The following is a 20011-nucleotide window of genomic DNA, read 5'->3' as shown; positions in this document are numbered from 1 at the left end:
CAATGGTACAAATTTTGTGTCCACATTCAGTGGCGTATGTTATAAATTATGTGTCCTTTGTAAGTCTGATCTCGAAGCTGGAAAGATCTGGAGAGATTGAATAAGAATCCTGAACCGTTCCTTCCACAAAAATTTTTTTTTTTTCGTCGGTCATCAGTCTACTGACTGGTTTGATGCGGCCCGCCACGAATTCCTTTCCTGTGCTAACCTCTTCATCTCAGAGTAGCACTTGCAACCTACGTCCTCATTATTTGCTTGACGTATTCCAATCTCTGTCTTCCTCTACAGTTTTTGCCCTCTACAGCTCCCTCTAGTACCATGAAAGTCATTCCCTCATGTCTTAGCAGATGTCCTATCATCCTGTCCCTTCTCATTATCAGTGTTTTCCACATATTCCTTTCCTCTCCGATTCTGCGTAGAACCTCCTCATTCCTTACCTTATCAGTCCACCTAATTTTCAACATTCGTCTATAGCACCACATCCCAAATGCTTCGATTCTCTTCTGTTCCGGTTCCCACAGTCCATCTTTCACTACCATACAATGCTGAACTCCAGACGTACATCCTCAGAAATTTCTTCCTCAAATTAAGGCCGGTATTTGATATTAGTAGACTTCTCTTGGCCACAAATGCATTTTTTGCCATAGCGAGTCTGCTTTTGATGTCCTCCTTGCTCCGTTCGTCATTGGTTATTTTACTGCCTAGGTAGCAGAATTCCTTAACTTCATTGACTTCGTGACCATCAATCCTGATGTTAAGTTTCTCGCTATTCTCATTTTTACTACTTCTCATTACCTTCGTCTTTCTCCGATTTACTCTCAACCCATACTATGTACTCATTAGACTGTTCATTCCGTTCAGCAGATCATTTAATTCTTCTTCACTTTCACTCAGGATAGCAATGTCATCAGCGAATCGTATCATTGATATCCTTTCACCTTGTATTTTAATTCCACTCCTGAACCTTTCTTTTATTTCCATCATGGCTTCCTCGATGTACAGATTGAAGAGTAGGGGCGAAAGGCTACAGCCTTGTCTTACACCCTTCTTAATACGAACACTTCGTTCTTGATCGTCCACTCTTATTATTCCCTCTTGGTTGTTGTACATATTGTATATGACCCGTCTCTCCCTATAGCTTACCCCTACATTACTCAGAATCTCGAACAGCTTGCACCATTTTATATTGTCGAACGCTTTTTCCAGGTCGGCAAATCCTATGAAAGTGTCTTTATTTTTTTTTAGCCTTGCTTCCATTATTAGCCGTAACGTCAGAATTGCCTCTCTCGTCCCTTTACTTTTCCTAAAGCCAAACTGATCTTCACCTAACGCGTTCTCAATTTTCTTTTCCATTCTTCTGTATATTATTCTTGTAAGCAGCTTCGATGCATGAGCTGTTAAGCTGATTGTGCGATAATTTTCGCACTTGTCAGTTCTTGCCGTCTTCGGAATTGTGTGGATGATGCTTTTCCGAAAGTCAGATGGTATGTCGCCAGACTCATATATTCTAGACACCAACGTGAGTAGTCGTTTTGTTGCCACTTCCCCCAATGATTTTAGAAATTCTGATGGAATGTTATCTATCCCTTCTGCCTTATTTGACCGTAAGTCCTCCAAAGCTGCCAGAGTTGTGTCCCCAGCGCAGAAGACAGCTCGTCGGTCATGGGATCTTCTTCGGCGGAAGCTGATATGTTGTCGTCTCGACCTTCTGCTTTTTATGGGATGCCACTTGCCCAGCTTGGCCATGTTAGTCTACAGGGGGCAAGATATGTAGTACTGACAATGATGGTAGGCGACACTTCTCATTAATGTATCCTGTTTCATTATTATTTAAATCTTCATACATTTACACTGTCTTTTACAACACTCGAGATAGCTTTCTCAATTGTACGTTAACCTTTCTGACAACTTCCGCTACAGTGTACGACATGTTCGCCCGAAACAGAGATACATGTCCGGCTCTGAAGAGAGCCCGAAACAGCCTGACTACTGACTAGCGCAGCCAATGTACATCAAGGAGTGCCAAGGCGATGCGAAGGCGTCCGAAGCAGTTCGGTTGTTCCCAAAACTAGTGAAATTTAATAAACAAAAACAGTAGACTCGTTGGGTAACCATGAGACATTTTCATACTGAAAACTGGGTTAAATACAATGAGAAGTATATAAGTAATTAATAAGAGAACTTAGGCGTTTTGGCGCCTAGCACCCGAATGTGCCGACCAATCAGAAGCAAGTTCAGTACAACTGGCGGACTCTCCCACGGGACTGGTACGCACTGTACCACCTGTCGCTTGTACCTCACCCCACTTTTGTACCATATGCTACTTCACGTGAACGAAGCTGCATCAAGGCGAGCTTCTGGACTGACAGCCACAGACAGGGATATCACAATGTGGATACAGCCAGCGGAATACGTTGCGAATGGATTTAGTAGGAAATGAGTAATACATTTAAATGTCACGCATCTCAGTGTTTATGACGTCATAGACAAGAAGAGAATAGAAGCTTTTGAAATATGGTGCTACAGAAGAATGCTGAAGGTTAGATTTGTATATAACGCAACAAATGTGGAGGTACTGAACAGAATCGGGCAGAAAAAAAATTTGTGGTACAAATTGATAAGACACATTTTGAGACATCAAGGGACCATCAATTTAGTACTGAAGGGAAGTGCAGGAGGTAAAAAACGTAGAGGAAACCAAGAGACGAATGCAGTAGTAAGCAGACATCAGAAGGATGTAGGCTGCAGTAGTTATTGGGAGATGAAGAGGCTTCCACAGGATAGAGCAGCATGGAGTGCTCCATCAGTCCAGTCTTCTGACTGCAGACCACAACAACATCTCCTGGACTGTGTGTGGTACTATGATACACTTTTGTAGGTGCTTTTGGTGACATATACACTTTTGTATGTGCATTTCGTGGCATATGTGGATACTGCATGCGAAACATTTAAAGATCATGCATAATGCGGTATTTTTCACGCGTGTCATTGTTTATGACGTCATGTCTCCCGAAGTATGACAGGTAAGTGGCTCTTACTCCCACTTACCTGACAAGAAGGGATATGTGTACCAAGTTTGGTTGAAATGGGTCGAGTGGTTTAGGAGGAGGTGTGGAACATACACACACATACATCTATTTTTGTACTATGTACGGATTATGTCGGTACTTACTAATTTCACTTCAAACTGCTGACGAAATCGGAACAGGTGATCTACAGAAGCCATCCGTGAAAACCACTGACATTCCCTATATATGACAGGAATAGTGAAACCTGTTCATGTCTGGCAAGTAAACACGACAGCAAAAATCGGTTTTCGAACTCCTATTTTGCTCTTCCGCAAGTTGAGCCGCATTTAAATCTGGTGAGTGTTACCAGGCCACGTATGACTTTACAACTGGGGAAAGATTTCAGAAAACCATATTTGTTGAGACAACTTTGTCTAGAACAATAATAATCTTTACCGTATTTACATAGGAAGACCTTATGATTTAATTGGTCTTTTTCACCATTATAATTGACACTTGCAAGACATTTAATTGATGTACTTATGAACTTTGAAGCATTTTGTACGTAAAGAACAGGAAGAAAATGTAATGACTTTGACATTGGGCACACTAGACACGTATATTATACATACATTTGAATCAAACAATATAACGCATTTAACTCTCATGGATGATTCTTGAAATACACTCAAATCCTACATATTTACTAACGTATGAGTCAAAAAAGCCGGAGAGAAATTGCAGAACCAGACTGTATTTTCGTTACAATGAAAGGGGTGGTCACACCAAACGTGTGTTTCAAATTTTTAACAATATTATGTACCAGCATTGACGGCTAGGAGACAGCATTATTGTAATTAGAGGATTTAATTTGTCCCCGGAGTTGCCCCTACTACTTCCTCAGGCACAGGTTCAATCAGGTGTTGGAAGGTTTCTTGGGGAATGGCTGCCCATTCTTCACGGAGTGCTGCACTGAGGAGAGGTATCGATGTCGGTCGGTGAGGCTTGGCACCACAGTCGGCGTTCCAAGGCATACCTGAAGTGTTCTATGGGGCCAGTCCATTACAGGCATGTTATTTTCATGTAACCACTCCGCCACAGGCCGTGCACTACGAACAGGTGCTCGATCGTTTTGAAAGATGCAATCGTCATCCCCGAATTGCTCTTCAACAGTGGGAAGCAAGAAAGCGCTTAAACATCAATGCAGGCCTGTGCTGTGATAGTGCCATACAAAATAACAAGGGGTGCAAGCCCCCTCCATGAAAAACTCGACCACACCATATCACCATCGCCTCCGAATTTTACTGTTGGCACTACACAGGCTGGGAGATGATGTTCACCGGACATTCGCCATAACAACAAAGTGCCATCTGTTCGCCACATTGTGTACTGTGATTCGTCACTCTACACAACGTTTTTCCTCTGCTCAGTCGTCCAATGTTTACGCTCCTTACACCAAGCGAAGCGTCGTTTGGCGTTTACCGGCGTGATGTGCGGCTTGACCTAGAAATCTAAGTTTTCTCACCTCCCGCGTAACTGTCATAGTACTTGCAGCGGATCTAGCTGCAGTTTGGATTTCCTGTTTGATGGTCTAGGGGTAGCGTCTATGATTCATAATCAAAAACGTCTTCGGTCCCGGGTTCGATCCCCGCCACTGCCTAAATTTTGATAAATAATTAGCACTGGCGGCCGAAGACTTCCGGCATAAGAAGTCAGCCTCATTCTGCCAACGGCCTTGTCAAAGAGGGCGGAGGAGCGGATAGAGGTTCAGGGCACTCTCTTGTCCTAGGGGTGGGAAATTGCCCCTAAAGGCGGAAGAATCAGCAATGATCAACGACATGAGGATGCAGGAGGCAATGGAAACCACTGCATTAAAGACACGTAACTTGTATCCACAGGACATGTGGCCTGTAATTGAAGAAGTGTCATGATGATCTCTCCATTGGCAAAAGATTCCGGAATAATCCCCCATTCGGATCTCCGGGAGGGGACTGCCAAGGGGGAGATTACCATGAGAAAAAGATTGAATAATCAACAGAAGGATAACGTTCTACGAGTCGGGGCGTGGAATGCCAGAAGCTTGAACGTGGTAGGGAAACTAGAAAATCTGAAAAGGGAAATGCAAAGGCTCAATCTAGATATAGTAGGGGTCAGTGCAGTGAAGTGGAAAGAAGACAAGGATTTCTGGTCAGATGAGTATCGGGTAATATCAACAGCAGCAGAAAATGGTATAACAGCTGTAGGATTCGTTATGAATAGGAAGGTAGGGCAGAGGGTGTGTTACTGTGAACAGTTCAGTGAACGGGTTGTTCTAATCAGAATCGACAGCAGACCAACACCGACAACGATAGTTCAGGTATACATGCCAACGTCGCAAGCTGAAGATGAACAGGTAGAGAAAGTGTATGACGATATTGAAAGGGTAATGCAGTATGTAAAGGGGAACGAAAATCTAATAGTCATGGGCGACTGGAATGCAGTTGTAGGGGAAGGAGTAGAAGAAAAGGTTACAGGAGAATATGGGCTTCGGACGAGGAATGAAAGAGGAGAAAGACTAATTGAGTTCTGTAACAAGTTTCAGCTAGTAATAGCGAATACCCTGTTCAAGAATCACAAGAGGAGGAGGTATACTTGGAAAAGGCCGGGAGATACGGGAAGATTTCAATTAGATTACATCATGGTCAGACAGAGATTCCGAAATCAGATACTGGATTGTAAGGCGTTCCCAGGAGCAGATATAGACTCAGATTACAATATAGTAGTGATGAAGAGTAGGCTGAAGTTCAAGACATTAGTCAGGAAGAATCAATACGCAAAGAAGTGGGATACGGAAGTACTAAGGAATGACGAGATACGTTTGAAGTTCTCTAACGCTATAGATACAGCAATAAGGAATAGCGCAGTAGGCAGTACAGTTGAAGAGGAATGGACATCTCTAAAAAGGGCCATCACAGAAGTTGGGAAGGAAAACATAGGTACAAAGAAGGTAGCTGCGAAGAAACCATGGGTAACAGCAGAAATACTTCAGTTGATTGATGAAAGGAGGAAGTACAAACATGTTCCGTGAAAATCAGGAATACAGAAATACATGTCGCTGAGGAATGAAACAAATGAAGTGCAGGGAAGCTAAGACGAAATGGCTGCAGGAAAAATGGCTCTAATGGTTCAAATGGCTCTGAGCACTATGGGACTCAAATGCTGTGGTCATCAGTCCCCTAGAACTTAGAACTACTTAAACCTAACTAACCTAAGGACATCACACACATCCATGCCCGAGGCAGGATTCGAACCTGCGACCGTAGCAGTCGCACGGTTCCGGACTGCGCGCCTAGAACCGCGAGACCACCGCGGCCGAGCAGGAAAAATGTGAAGACATCGAAAAAGATATGATTGTCGAAAGGACAGACTCAGCATACAGGAAAGTCAAAACACCCTTTGGTGACATTAAAAGCAACGGTGGTAACATTAAGAGTGCAACGGGAATTTCCCTGTTCAATGCAGAGGAGAGAGCAGATAGGTGGAAAGAATACATTGAAAGCCTCTATGAGAGTGAAGATTTGTCTGATGTGATAGAAGAAGAAACAGGAGTCGGTTTAGAAGAGATAGAGGATCCAGTATTAGAATCGGAATTTAAAAGAGCTTTGGAGGACTTACGGTCAAATAAGGCAGAAGGGATAGATAACATTCCATCAGAATTTCTAAAATCATTGGGGGAAGTGGCAACAAAACTACTATTCACGTTGGTGTCTAGAATATATGAGTCTGGCGACATACCCTCTGACTTTCGGAAAAACATCATCCACACAATTTCGAAGACGACAAGAGCTCATGCATCGAAGCTGCTTACAAGAATAATATACAGAAGAATGGAAAAGAAAATTGAGAAAGCGCTAGGTGACGATCAGTTTGGCTTTAGGAAAAGTGAAGGAACGAGAGAGGCAATTCTGACGTTACGGCTCATAATGGAAGCAAGGCTAAAGAAAAATCAAGACACTTTCATAGGATTTGCCGACCTGTAAAAAACGTTCGACAATATAAAATTGTGCAAGCTGTTCGAGATTCTGAATAAAGTAGGGGTAAGCTATAGGGAGAGACGGGTCATATACAATATGTACAACAACCAAGAGGGAATAATAAGAGTGGACGATCAAGAACGAAGTGTTCGTATTAAGGAGGGTGTAAGACAAGGCTGTAGCCTTTCGCCCCTACTCTTCAATCTGCACATCGAGGAAGCCATGATGGAAATAAAAGAAAGGTTCAGGAGTGGAATTAAAATACAAGGTGAAAGGATATCAATGATACGATTCGCTGATGACATTGCTATCCTGAGTGAATGTGAAGAAGAATTAAATGATCTGCTGAACGGAATGAACAGTCTAATGAGTACATAGTATGGGTTGAGAGTAAATCGGAGAAAGACGAAGGTAATGAGAAGTAGTAGAAATGAGAACAGCGAGAAACTTAACATCAGGATTGATGGTCACGAAGTCAATGAAGTTAAGGAATTCTGCTACCTAGGCAGTAAAATAACCAATGACGGACGGAGCAAGGAGGACATCAAAAGCAGGCTCGCTATGGCAAAAAAGGCATTTGTGGCCAAGAGAAGTCTACTAATATCAAATACCGGCCTTAATTTGAGGAAGAAATTTCTGAGGATGTACGTCTGGAGTACAGCATTGTATGGTAGTGAAAGATGGACTGTGGGAAAACCGGAACAGAAGAGAATCGAAGCATTTGAGATGTGGTGCTATAGACGAATGTTGAAAATTAGGTGGACCGATAAGGTAAAGAATGAGGAGGTTCTACGCAGAATCGGAGAGGAAAGGAATATGTGGAAAACACAGATAAGGAGACGGGACAGGATGATAGGACATCTGCTAAGACATGAGGGAATGACTTCCATGGTACTAGAGGGAACTGTAGAGGGCAAAGACTGTAGAGGAAGACAGAGATTGGAATATGTCAAGCAAATAATTGAGGACGTAGTGAAACGTCCCCTTTGAACAATTATACAAGACTATGCTTAAACTGACACACAATATTTTTAGCGCAACGCAATCTGACTTTCAAAAATCCCTACAAAAGAATGGCCCTGACTAACATTAACCTATACCTTTCACAAATCACTTACCTCACCAAAAATCTTCGTTACTCGAACTACTGCAATACAACGAGCGCCACTACTGCCAGCTAAATAAAAGATTCAAACTACTGAAGGCACTAACTACTGATAGGCATAGTTAGCAAATGAAAGATTTTAATAGAGAACAAACAATGTATTTACCTTAATAATCATAATATATATAGCAGTTCATGCCATCCAGTCTTACAAATTTCAAATCTCCGCCATTTCTCTCCCCACATCCACCACTGCTGGTGGCTCACCTCCAACTGCGCAACGCTACGGGCTGTTCACATCCAGCTGCCGCTGCCCAACATTACAATGGCAGACGACAATGCAAACTAGCCACAGACTGCACACAGCACAGCCAGTGATTTTCATACAGAGCGCTACGTAACGTTGCCAATAAGAAAACATAAACACCCTACTTACAGTAGGGTGCTACTCTGAGATGAAGAGCTTAGCACAGGAAAGGAATTCGTGGCGGGCCGGATAGCTGTACGCTTTCGTGTTGTACGTGCCCCTTCATGTTTCCACTTCACTATCACATCGGAAAATGTGGACGAAGGGATGTTTAGGAGTTTGGGAATCTCGCGTACAGACGTATGACACAAGTGACACCCAACCCTCCTAACCAAGTTCGAAGTCCTTGAGTTCCGCGGAGCGCCCCATTCTGCTCTCTTGCGATGTCTAATGACTACTAAGGTTGCTGATATGGAATACCTGGCAGTACGTGGCAGCACAATGCACTTAATATGAAAAACATATGTTCTTGTGGGTGTCCGGATACTTTCGATCACGTAGTGTACATAGTCACATACACCCATTTTTATATACCATACATAGACGACTGTTTACTCATTACCTCCGGTGTTCATTAGCTCAGTGTCACACCACGTCACACCACGTTTATTGATAGTTCTGTCTCCACACCAGTAACACGTCGCAATATCGTTTATCTTCGAGTGGTTGTCGAATGCGAGAGGTTTTGTGTGAATTGTCCCATTTCCGGCTGCCACTTGTGAAACCAGGGAGCTCAGAGAAAGAAAGCACCCATAACGAGAACGATGGCTCGGTGAACCAACGCTAACAGGTAGCACGCATTTCCTTCAAAGGTGTCCTTCCCCCCCTTCGGTACATTTCCCACATGACGAAGTCACGAAGTCACAGAGAGGTGACGCTGACGCCCTGTTAACATGTCCAGCACGAAGTACTTGTGGAACGGTAAATGAGGTTCTTTGTGAAACAGATAACCTGCATTATACCGAACTGCACGTTCACCTAAAAGAAAAATCGTCGATCTTAAATTTCTAGATATTTTACTCTACATTTATTACATGCTAAGTTATATTACCTTTCCGTTGTTGTGGTCTACAGTCAGAAGACTAATCTTACGCAGCTTGTAATATTGGTGAGGACATACGAAATGTAATATTTATGAACATCCACGCACAGGGATGCTATGTGTAATACTTATGAGGCCTTCATTTGTTCAAATTGCTCACGAAGACAAAAAAAAAAAGTACCACGAAGGAATCATGAGTATGGGACGGAATTCGGTGACGTAATGTTCATGTACAGATAGATAATATGATTTATTCAAGAGATAGAACTTCTCAAACGGAGCAAGTCAATAACCCGTTGGTGCACCTCTGTCGCTTATGCAAGCCGTTATTCGGCTTGACAGTGATTGATGAAGATATTGAATGTCCTGCTGAGGGACATCGTACCAAATTCCTTCCATTTCGAGAGTTAGTTCGTTTAAATTCTGAGCTGGTTGGAGGGCCCTGCCCAAATGCTCCAAACGTTCTCGATTGGAAAGAGATCTGGTAACTTCGCTGTCCAAATGAGGATTTGGCAAGCCCGAAGACGAGCAGCATCATGTTGCTGAAATGTAAGTCCAATGTAGTTTCCCATGAAGGGCATAAAATAACGTCGACCTACCGTTGTGCTACAAGTGCATCGCAGGTGCCAACCAAAGGGGTCCAGCTACACATCGAAATGGCTGCTCGGATGATCTGTCCTTGCTGTCGGGTCGTATGGCGGACGACAGTCAAGCTGGGATTCCACAGCATCTGCAGCGTCTCTAGGCACGCCTTCGGCCTGGAATCTCACTGAATGGAGTAGAATTGCCTTAAGTGATGAGTCCTGATTCGAACAGAGCCCCGATGAGCACGAAGACGTCTGGAGAGAGCAATGTGACAACAACCTGACTGTCGTCGGCCGTACACCCGGACAATCAGAACTGATGGTTCGGAGTATCATTTCTTTTCATAGTAAGATTCCTTTGGTCGTCATCCGCCGCGCCTTTACAGCACAGCGGCAGGTCGACGATATTCCACGTCCAATTTTGTTGCCCTTCATGGCAAACCATCTTGGGCTTACATTCCAGCAAAATAACGCCCGCACGCACATGGCGCGAGTTCTACAACTTGTCTTAGTGCTTGGCAAACACAACCTTGGTCATCACAATCGCCGGAACTCTCTAACATGCATGAAATAAACAGTGCCAAAAAGGGAAACATATCAACGTTGCTTTAAGTGGGAATTACGAAATAGAGGGTTACTACACAGCTGTCCATTAAAATTGCTACACCAAGAAGAGATGCAGATGATAAACGGGTATTCATTGTACGTACAAATATATTATACTAGAAATGACATGTGATGGCATTTTCACACAATTTGGGTGCATACATCCTGAGAAATCAGTACCCAGAACAACCACCTCTGGCCGTAATAACGGCCTTGATTCGCCTGGGCATTGAGTCAAACAGAGCTCGGATGGCGTGTACAGGTACAGCTGCCCATGCAGCTTCAACACGATACCACAGTTCATCAAGAGTAGTGACTGGCGTATTGTGACGAGACAGTTGCTCGGCCACCATTGACCAGACGTTTTCAATTGGTGAGTGATCTGGAGAATGTGTTGGGTAGGGAGCAATCGAACATTTTCTGTATCCAGAAAGGCCCGTACAGGACCTGCAACATGCAGTCGTGCATTATCCTGCTGAAATGTAGGGTTTCGCAGGGATCGAATGAAGGGTAGAGACACACGTCATAACACATCTGAAATGTAACGTCCACTGTTCAAAGTGCCGTCAATGCGAACAAGAGGTGACCACGACGTGTAACCAATGGCACCCCATACCAACACGGCGGATGGTACGCCAGTATGGCGATGACAAATACACGCTTCCAATGTGCGTTCACCGCGATGTCGCCAAACACGGATGCGACCATCATGATGCTGTAAACAGAACCTGGATTAATCCGAAAAAATGACGTTTTGTCATTCGTGCACCCAGGTTCGTCGTTGAGTACACCATCATAGGCGCTCCTGTCTGTGATGCAGCGTAAAGGGTAACCGCAGACATGGTCTCCGAGCCGATAGTCCACGCTGCTGCAAACGTCGTCGAACCGTGCAGATGGTTGTTGTCCTGCAAGCGTCCCATCTGTTGACTCAGGGATCGAGACGTGGCTGCACGATCCGTTACAGCCATGCGGATAAAATGCCTGTCATCTCGACTGCTTGTGATTCGAGGCCGTTGGGATCCAGCACGGCGTTCCGTATTACCCTCCTGTATAAACCGATTCCATATTCTGCTAACAGTCATTGGATCTCGACCAACGCGAGCAGCAATGTCGCGATACGATAAACTGCAATCCCGTTAGGCTACAATCCGACCTTTATCAAATTCGGAAACGTGATGGTACGCATTTCTCCTCCTTACACGAGGCATCACAACAACGTTTCACCAGGCAACGCCAGTCAACTGCTGTTTGTGTACGAGAAATCGGTTGGAAACTTTCCTTATGTCAGCACGTTGCAACCTTATGTGAATGCTCTGAAAAACTAATGATTTGCATATCACAGCATCTTCTTCCTGTCGGTTAAATTTCGCGTCTGTAGCACGTCATCTTCGTGGTGTAGTAATTTTAATGGCCAGTAGTGTACTTCATTTTCTTTTATTCACAGAATCACCAAATCTAGCTACTCTTAATGCTCACAGCAAAGAGCTCGTATGCTAATAATTATTTCCCGGGCATCGTAACAAGTAACAAGTCATATCTAGTACTTCAAACTATCTTTAGATCAGCACGAGATCACACTTGCAATATTTCCGAGACAACTTTTTAACAAATTGCCAGCATATGGACGAAATCGGATTCCTCACACTGAATCATGTCTTGCTCCTACAGAAACCGATCGTAGACTCCTCCGTATGACCATCAGATTAACATGAGATTGCACATGTACGTACAACAAACCACTTCATTTCACATGAGATCTCCCTTCATACACGCATTTACGTGTTGTCGCCTTGGATCCTGATTGGAGACTCCTACTAAGCTATCTAAACAATTTGGCACCTGTCCGCTCAGAGTCCGCTTGTGACTGGTTTATCTTTTCCACCAATGGTTGTCAATAGGAACTGAAATCTGTAATTAGTTTCTAAATATGAATTCAGAGTTACTGAAATTATTGTCAACAAATTATCATTGGAGTTACCGTCAGCAAAGCGGTTGTTGATCTACGTTAATATTAACACAGCAAATTTAAGCAATGAGAGGTACGTTTCTTGGCCCAAGGCTCATAGGTGAATCCCTGCACGGTACGGCTTCTACTCGCCCCACCATTCTTATTCTCTGAGACCATCTGTCGCGTCCGCTACGGGTACGCATCTTGCTACCTTACGGCGACGATAATCTTTCTATACTGTACGTTAGAGCGTAATAACAAAGCACAGATGTGGCATAAAAGCCACAAGCTCTCCACACAAGTCTGTTCCATGCAAGTCTCTTCATCCCTGCACAACTACTGTAGTCAAGCTCGGGCCTTCCTCCACAACATTAATCTCCTCCCTCCCCTGCACCCACCCACACACACACACACACACACACACACACACACACACACACACACACACACACAACTTCCGCCAATAATAAAGTGACGATTCCTAGATCTCAGGACGTTACCTATCAAACGAGCCCTTCATTTAGTCAAGTTGTTCCTTTCATGCTTTTTCTCACCAATTCTGTTCTGTGCCTTCTCATTAGCGAGCTTCGGTGTTCTTCTATAGTAGGGTGATACATTGTACTGTTCAACTTCGTCTTTGTTCTCCGTCGCATTCATGAAAGTTGTAGATACGTATTGCAGTTTCACTGTCTCAAGAAATTTTGTACCTACTTATCAATTACTGTACAGCGCCGGCGAATTCAGTAGAAGGACGCCTAGTACCGTCGGGAAGTTCAGCGAACCTTTTGTCTACAGCAAAAAGTATTCCCCATGGCGATCAATCGCCACAGGAAGTTTGATATAACGACTTTTGTACACCGTATACATAGTTGTATCGCAAGGCTGTGAGAATATTCCAGTCTTCTCACTGGTAAGGTAAAAGTTTCTCGGATTATCCACTTGAGCTCCTTGGTCACCCCCACTCCCTCCACTCCCTTGGGGAGCGACCGGGAATTCAATAGCGCCACCCAGGGGAATCCCCAGTCGTCTTAGGCGTTTGAGCAATAGTGGTTGTAATGTTGTTGCTTTAATTTGCTATGAAAGCGGTACTGATAATCAATAAAAGCCTATTAAAAGCTGTGAGCTATGTGGGGAAATTAACCTTGCATTACTGCGCAACTGTTTCACCTGGAATCCAGTCTAGCTTACCAAATTCCCAACCAGACTAACATTAATTATAATCTTTTAATAGTCATATGACAACCGGTGATATATATATGTATATATATATATATATATATATATATATATATATATATATATATATATATATATAAGAGAATTTAAATAAAAAGAAATAAATCAGTTTATATTTGGAAATTTATTTTAACATTGATCATTGAAATTTCAGCATATTAAACTTGATTCATAACTAAACTGGTGCCTTATTTAGGATTGTGAAAATGTGAGATTGTAATCTTACGGAACACATCAAATATGGAGCTAAGATTGGGAGACTGCATACAACACTGCATTCATAAAATAACACAAGAAGAACGTTGAAACATATGCAGGAGGAAATTAACCACAACCAACCGATACAATTTTCACCCAAAGAAGTTACGTTCGTAGCGCAATCCTGTCCGTCATGTAATTACCACACACTGGTATACTAAATTCATACTAACTCTCTGTGAAATCTTCCCGAAAATAATAGCTGAGGGCTACTTTGATGCTTACACCACATGCTTCACGTGGTCAACTTGGTTTACACAAAGAGTGTAACTCCACAATAATTCTGATAATTAAGATCAATTAGATCGAAAAGCAATTTACAAAAGAAAAACCTCCAACTGGTTACTATCGTCTTACTATTAACCTGATGGGTTCGAACAATTGTATAAGCACGTGGTACTGGTCTCACAAAGTACACCCCACGTGGGTTGAACATAAAGAAAAGTTGCTATATTGAAAAATATTGTCAAGACGAGACGTTATAATCTCACGCACATTCGCGTTGAAGATTGATGATGCTAGTTAGAGTTACTGATCAACACGTGGTTCCACTTTACTCACAAAGTAGTGACAAAGCAACTTCACACTCGAATTACACTGCGTTGCAATTTAAGATAACATTAGATATTTTAGAGCTAAACCTGAAATAAAGGTGATTAAATTTTCAGTTAGGCTGAACTTAAGAAATCCACTGTCCTACAGACTTAGCAGACACGCGCTTAGCCGAGTTCTTACCACTTCAGACGCTCGCCGCGGACAGACTGACCTGGGCTCCTACCAAGGGTGCTTCCATATAAAAAACGGAAGTGACCAGAGAGGCAGCTTCCTATACCAACATGACAAGGGACGGACAGGACCATACTAAGGATAGAAACCTCTTTGCTTTTAGAAAGCGTAGCTACCTGTTCCGACGTTGGTCCTACTGTTCTCTAGCAGACAGGCTTGTCTGCTACCATCCAGCATGCAACTAGAAATACATTTGCTCATTCATCCTCTCACACAGAAGGGAAGGGGGATGACAGTATCTTATCACATACAGTATATAAAAGAAAGCGGATGTAGGTTCCGTATGAGACTGTGTGACGTGAATTACATATAAACTGTGTTTTAAAGTGTAGTAGTGTGACAGATCGTTCTTGTTTATGTGTAAAAGTGACACGTTCCACTACTCAGTCTCCTCCCATATAGTCAGAAACGCCAAAGTAAATTTAGAAGAGGAATTTATGCCGTAAATGACAACAGATTTAAGAAATTAACATGAAAGGAATCCAACAGAGACCTTTCATGGTCAAGTGACATAATATGGGAGCACAATGGAATGGCGGGAGACCCAGTAAGATTCAAGCCTCCCTCCCCCCTTTCCGACCTCCGCCAATCCTCCTCTTATCATCCTTCATAGCTAGCTGCACTCTATGAAGGCCTCTTCATTCGAAATCTGAGCATTGCGGCTAAGAGATTCAGGTTTGGTATGAACAACAACAAATCAAGTAACAATAATTTCCTCTCTCTCTCTACATAGTTCAGCTATTAATGAGCCCAGTCAATTGTACTCTGTAGTGAAAAGGTTAGTCAGCAATAAAACAGATAAAAACAGCTTTATTCATAATTATTAGCTGTTTCTTTCTTTTTGCAATACAATTTTTAGAGTAATTTATTATTGTTTATAAACAAAGTTATTTCTTTCTCACCACGTATCTCACAGTGGTTTATTTTAGAAAGCTATTTTTCCTTTGTATACATTAATTTGCAAAGTTCAATTTTTTCAAATTTTTGCTGCTATACTTACGCAGCCATTAGTTTTCTTTGCAAAGTTATTTTTTCTGCTGACTTATTACCACCAGATAATTTATTTGCACTAAAACTACAAGAAATTAAATACAATGTTTCCCTTGTAATCATTACGTTGAGGTGACACAGGTCATGGGGTTAGCGATATGCACATACACAGACGGCGGTGGTATCGCGTACACAAAGTACAAAATGGCTGTGCATTGTAGAGCTGTCATTTGCACTCATGTGATTCGTGTGGAAAGGTTTACAACGTTATTATGGCCGTACGACGCGAAATAGTAGACTTTTAACCCAGTATGGTAGTCGTACCTAGACGCACGGGACATTCCATTTCGGAAATCGTTAGCGAAGTCAGTATTGGGAGATCTTTATTATCAAGAGTGTACCGAAGACACCAAATTTCAGGCATTAAGTCGCACCACACAGACAACACTGGCCGAAGGCCTTCACTTAACGACCGAGAGCAACAGCGTTTCCATAGAGTTGTCAGTTCTAGGAGCGTAGAAATAATGTGGGATGTAAGACGAACGTATCAGTTAAGACAGCGCGGAGAAATTTGGCGTTAATGGGCTATGGCAGCTGATGACTGACGCTAACAGCACGACATCACCTGCAGTGCCTCTGTTGGGCTCGTGACAATATCGGTACGACGGCTGGAAAACTGTGGACTGGCCAGATGAGTCCCGATGTTAATGGCTAAGAGTTGATGATGTGTATATACATCACAGGCACACCAAGGCAAATGGTATGTCAGTGGGTGAGGAGTAATACAGGCCTTCTGAAAATTTAAATTATATCCTTTGCCCGGATCTTAACAACCACTATGTCCAAGCCACGCTACCAAGTCTACTATTTGAAGGCTTCGACAGACTGAAGAGAAAGATGCATGATGCATGTGAGGATGCTGGTGAGGAAAAGTGTCTTGGAAGTAGAACTGGAATGTCCCATCCACTTGCATGACGAGCACTGTTACATTCCGGTATGTCTGTAGTGGCTAGACCTATAAAATGGTTCTATCCCGAAACTGTTGTCAATGCTGGGGAACAAACAAAGAACAAAGAAATACACTCCTGGAAATTGAAATAAGAACACCGTGAATTCATTGTCCCAGGAAGGGGAAACTTTATTGACACATTCCTGGGGTCAGATGCATCACATGATCACACTGACAGAACCACAGGCACATAGACGCAGGCAACAGAGCATGCACAATGTCGGCACTAGTACAGTGTATATCCACCTTTCGCAGCAATGCAGGCTGCTATTCTCCCATGGAGACGATCGTAGAGATGCTGGATGTAGTCCTGTGGAACGGCTTGCCATGTCATTTCCACCTGGCGCCTCAGTTGGACCAGCGTTCGTGCTGGACGTGCAGACCGCGTGAGACGACGCTTCATCCAGTCCCAAACATGCTCAATGGGGGACAGATCCGGAGATCTTGCTGGCCAGGGTAGTTGACTTACACCTTCTAGAGCACGTTGGGTGGCACGGGATACATGCGGACATGCATTGTCCTGTTGGAACAGCAAGTTCCCTTACCGGTCTAGGAATTTTAGAACGATGGGTTCGATGACGGTTTGGATGTACCGTGCACTATTCAGTGTCCCCTCGACGATCACCAGTGGTGTACGGCCAGTGTAGGAGATCGCTCCCCACACCATGATGCCAGGTGTTGGCCCTGTGTGCCTCGGTCGTATGCAGTCCTGATTGTGGCGCTCACCTGCACGGCGCCAAACACGCATACGACCATCATTGGCACCAAGGCAGAAGCGACTCTCATCGCTGAAGACGACACGTCTCCATTCGTCCCTCCATTCACGCCTGTCGCGACACCACTGGAGGCGGGCTGCACGATGTTGGGGCGTGAGCGGAAGACGGCCTAACGGTGTGCGGGACCGTAGCCCAGCTTCATGGAGACGGTTGCGAATGGTCCTCGCCGATACCCCAGGAGCAACAGTGTCCCTAATTTGCTGGGAAGTGGCGGTGTGGTCCCCTACGGCACTGCGTAGGATCCTACGGTCTTGGCGTGCATCCGTGCGTCGCTGCGGTCCGGTCCCAGGTCGACGGGCACGTGCACCTTCCGCCGACCACTGGCGACTACATCGATGTACTGTGGAGACCTCACGCCCCACGTGTTGAGCAATTCGGCGGTACGTCCACCCGGCCTCCCGCATGCCCACTATACGCCCTCGCTCAAAGTCCGTCAACTGCACATACGGTTCACGTCCACACTGTCGCGGCATGCTACCAGTGTCAAAGACTGCGATGGAGCTCCGTATGCCACGGCAAACTGGCTGACACTGACGGCGGCGGTGCACAAATGCAGCGCAGCTAGCGCCATTCGACGGCCAACACCGCGGTTCCTGGTGTGTCCGCTGTGCCGTGCGTGTGATCATTGCTTGTACAGCTCTCTCGCAGTGTCCGGAGCAAGTATGGTGGGTCTGACACACCGGTGTCAATGTGTTCTTTTTTCCATTTCCAGGAGTGTATTATCCACTACAGAAATCTCCACAAATGTCATATATATATACACATATATATATAACAGTTCGAAGCTGACATGTGTCTTCTTTAACAATGGGTCCCACGAAAGCTCAGCTGCAGTGAAACAGAAGGTAGAATCCCGAAAGTTGGTGCTCAGACATACACTCCAGAACTTCTCAAAGATGTCCGTGAGCTGATGCATATCAGCATATTCGTCTAAATTAGGGATGCCGATCTTCTGCCAAACATTCGACATATGCTCATACTCCATAGCCATTATGGCAGTGGTTCTTAGTTTTCTGGAGAATGTATGATGGGCAGTGTAGTTTCGTGGAGTTTTTCCACTGAACCCAAGTATTTGTATGGATAGATCCCCTTCGTCTCCACAAGCTGAAATTTTCCACATCAGGATATGTGGCTCTTATGATAAGCATATCCTCCTGATGCATCGTCTCAGCAAGTTTCTGAAGAGGCGTGTGCATGAAGCAAAGTGAATCCAGGAAGTGGAGCATTATTCTTTGAAAACTAAATGTACTTTTCAATGGTGTCAGGGATGACACTGACCTTACCATCACTCAGCCCGAAATCATCCAAGTGTTGAAGTAGAAAGTTACATCATACCTGCTCAAATTTTGGAAAAAGACAGGTATATGCCATGGCAGTTGGTATTTCAAGTTACAGTCACTGTGAACTGCACCACAGAACTTCCTTGTTATGTTACAATGGTTTCCACTTTTTTATCCAATGGCAGCGCACAGGTAGGACACTCAGTTGCCTGCTTGTACAGTGCATCAATCTACTCCACGTTGGTGACAGGGATATTCTCACAATGTATGTGATCAACTTCCCGTCCAAGTTTTTGAGCTCAGCAAACAGTCTTCTCGAATGATATCGCAATAGACGATTCTCATTTGTTGCGACTAGAGTGATACATGCATATAACTTGATACGGTGCCACATGGAACACATGCCATTCTGTGAACGTTCTGTGGAGGTGGTATGAGAGGCAGAGGGGTTTGCTTCACAATGCACCATAGGGGCTAGGAGGCACTTGAAGTCAGGGCAAACGACAAAGAGATACCGCTCCTGGTGGTGGGTATTCTTAATATTTTAGAAATTTTTGTCCTCATTAGGCATTTCCACACATGAGGTACCTTTCAAGATGCTTACTCTTGGTAAACGAGTTGAGGCATCTACACCAAAATAACCTTCATATTTATAGGTATTTACTATGTTTACCAGGTACTTTGAAAAAGTAGAGGGTCCAACTACTTTTTAGTTCTTTGCTCTGCACAGTGTGCTCGTGGTCATCCTAATCATTTGTTGCTTCAACTCCCACAGTGTGTAACTGAAACGAATAATGGGGATTCTGCTTCTCGAATTTTGAAATGTCCTGTAGTTAATGGGGAATGAGATTTCTTTCAAATTGGAATGCCATGATCATTTGATGATTCATGTGTTTTCAGATCACATGTCTTTTTAGGGTAATTTCTATCGCAAGCCAGAGGCGACCGTGCAAAGCAGTAATCATCAATAAAATTCTGGACACTAATACAACCATTTTTAAAGGTAATATCTTCTGGAAGAGCGATGAAACTGGACCCCCAATAAGTGGATGAAAAAATGAGT

This window comes from Schistocerca piceifrons, chromosome 8 (assembly GCF_021461385.2).
Source record: "Schistocerca piceifrons isolate TAMUIC-IGC-003096 chromosome 8, iqSchPice1.1, whole genome shotgun sequence".
NCBI lineage: Eukaryota > Metazoa > Arthropoda > Insecta > Orthoptera > Acrididae > Schistocerca > Schistocerca piceifrons.
Note: the sequence above shows the minus strand (reverse complement) of the source record.